Source organism: Chelonoidis abingdonii, chromosome 5 (genome assembly GCF_003597395.2).
Source record: "Chelonoidis abingdonii isolate Lonesome George chromosome 5, CheloAbing_2.0, whole genome shotgun sequence".
Lineage (NCBI taxonomy): Eukaryota > Metazoa > Chordata > Testudines > Testudinidae > Chelonoidis > Chelonoidis abingdonii.
The window spans coordinates 126,309,057-126,312,312 of NC_133773.1; positions in this window are offsets into that span (position 1 = coordinate 126,309,057).

Genomic DNA, 3,256 nt, shown 5'->3' on the forward strand with positions numbered 1-3,256 from the left:
TTCCGATGGGGGAATTATAGTTGCACAGGAACCTTAATTCTGACATTTCCTAATTTGATTGCTTGACCGTGCCACTTTAATAGTGCTCTTTTAAACAGTTTTTTTTTAAAAGACATTACAAAAACTCTTTGGGTCATTTTCATCATAAGGAAGCAAAAAGGACAAAAGCCCAATTTCTCCTCTTTTGCAGAATACTTTTAAATGGTCCTATGCTTGCAAAGACCCAAATAAGAGGTAAAGGCAGCAACTGGCAACTCAAGTATAACCAAACAAAAATCTCAAGGCATCAATACTTCATTGGGAGAATTCATGTGTTTAGACACAAACACCATTCTGAACTGAATAAGAGCCAAAGGGACAGAACAGGAATTGCTGAAGGTTCACCTGCCCAGTTGCAACAGGAAGGAACAGTTTCCACTGGGTTGACAGAAAAGACACCATAAAAGTCACTTTAACCATTCATGTCAATGCAGTGTTTGTCACGCAGTTGAGTGCTGGTAGTTTGGACACAGGACTGGGAAGCAGCAATTCCTGGGTTTTAATTCAGCTTCTGATGCTGACTACCTTTTTGATTTTTGGTAAAGCTTTGAGCCTGATTACACTGCCCTGCAGTTCTGACTGCCAAGGTCTGCGTAGGAGTGTGCACTTGGTAGGGCAACTCACACCTTTTTATGCTCTCTGAATGTGTATATACATCTCCTCACTATATGTTCCAGTCTATGCATCCGATGAAGTGGGCTGTAGCCCACAAAAGCTTATGCTCAAATAAATGTGTTAGTGTCTAAGGTGCCACAAGTACTCCTGTTCTTTTCACCAAAGTACTGAGCTCCAGCTCCCTCATGTGGATGCCGTGGGCGCAGACTAAATGGTTTCCAGTTCCGGTTAGTGTAATCCTCTTCAAACAGGGCTATGTTCATATAAACTAGAAACCTCCTGCCTGCAGAGTCCAAAGAGGGGAGTTACAGCTCAGCACTTACAACTACAGAGGTGTGGATAATAATGTGCACTTGACTCTGGGGTAGTGTACATATAGCCTTAGTCTGTCTTCACTGACAAACGGTGTGTTTTTACTGCAGAATAATTAGTGTATTAGCTATCCCATTGTAAAAACAGAGGCGTTTTACTGTGCAGTAAACTAGGCAAGGTCAACTCCAGGCCTTCTGACATCACTTAGCTACTTTGGAGTACACAGTACAAAGCTTTGTCTCCATTTAGCATTCTGGAGCAAGATAACTATCACATTTGTTATCCTGCTATTCAAAGGCTCCCCCACCCCAACACCTTTTTAAGGAGTGAAGAAAAAGCGAGATTCTGCCTATTCTCAGGTAAGGGTGTTGTGAGGATCAATTAATGTGAGCAAAGTAATATCTGCCCTGATTCAGCAAAGGGAGTTAAGTGTGTGCTTTGCTCCATCAGGGCCTTGATGGTGAAGAAAAAAAAGGGGGGAAGAGGACTGCAGGGTTTTAACGTGGCTTTTGAATAGGCGTAGGTGGCTTGAAGTAGTACTGGTGCATGCTGGGAGCTGGCAGCACTTGAGTATGGACAATGATTTTGTAGGAGGGTGAACTGATGGTATTGCATTTTGGTTTTGTAGTTTTAAGTTATTGGCAGAGCACTCAGAGCTTGTGCTTTGTTTATTCTAAATCTAAAAAACGATATATGTGCTAGTCATCATCAGTACAGACAGGCACATTTTACAAAACCCAGTTACCACTATGAAACATCCTGGACATAGATACTTCATATATCAACTGTGTCATTGCAAAAAAGTTAGTATGCCAGAGTGTTTGGTCCTTAAAGTGGCTGCAGACAGCCAATGGCTAATTCCCCCTGGGTGGGGATACTACTATTAGCATAATTCTCAAGGAAGCCTCTGCTGCCTTATACATCTGATGCCCTTCCAATTTCAGCATAAAAGGAAAGAGAAGAGGGGTATGTGTCAGGGTATTCTGGGGGCAGGGGAGAGTCAGAGTGTAGTGGAACAGAGCTCTGCTATGCCTGATCTTCCTCTGGAGTAAGCAAGACCTACTGCTGTGCAGAAGCTGGGAAGCACAAGCCTGGAATCTCTAAACAGGTCCCTGCAACCACTCCTATTCAATGCCTCCGAGCACAACTCAGAATCAGGGCCATTGAACTAATTTGGTAGCATTACATGCTCAAATTATTTTTATCCAGAAAATCAGACAAATTCAGACTTCTCTCTCTGCTGCTTGTGCTTGATCCTCCAGTCCTCAAAAGGTAATCTTGTTTTTTTAAAGAGTCCCTAGCACTCCATACTGCACTATTTTATAGTCAGCATTAAAAGTGTGATTTTGTTCCTGGCACTGCCACTGACTTGCTATGTGACTTTGGACCAGGGTACTACAAACCTCAGTTTTCACCTCCTTGAAATAGAAATAAAAATAATCTTGTTGTGTTGCAAGATTTACTTCATGTTTGTACAGACCAATGGATGAAAGTCTAGATACACAATTTTCACTTATAGAGCTACCTAGATTATGGTAAACCATGTAGAATACCAAGGGGGAAACCAGGCGGTCCAAAACTTTGAAAATATTTGTGAACTCAAACTATTTCATAAAACAAAATCCATATGGTTTCCCACGGTGATTCAGTTAAAGAATATAGTTCTGGTTCTGCCATCACATCCACCAGCAACACCTACACAAGTGAAAGGAGAATCAGACCCCAGGTGTTGTTCCACTCAAGGAAGTGTGCTATGCAAATTAATATGGAAAATAAGGAACATAGCATGTATGCTGTTCTTCTATCTCAGAATATAGAGAAACACAGATGAGTGATCAGTTGCTGGGGGTAATTGCTGGAATTTGTAGCCCTACTACTGCAAGAAGTTTATCTATTTCAAGAGCTTCCATCATGGTAGTATCTAGGTACCAGAAATAATACTATTCACTTCTAGAGTGCCCTCAGCCACAGATCTCAAATCACTTTACAAACATTAATGAATTAATCCTCACAACACCCCTGTGAAGTAGGCAAAGATTATCAGTAATCCCATGTTACAAATGGGCCGTTACAACCTATGGAGCTATTACTATCTGTAAAGGGGCACTCCCCTTGAGTGCCTCCAAGCACTTGGAAAGCATATCACAGTCCTTTTCTTTCCCTGGCACCCACTGCAAGTGTAGATTGCCACGTATTCGCAGGGGCAAAAGAAAATGCAGGCCTGTTATTTACCAGGCTGCACGTGGCAACAGACTATATAGGTAAGAGATGCAAGGAGAGTATGGGTCAC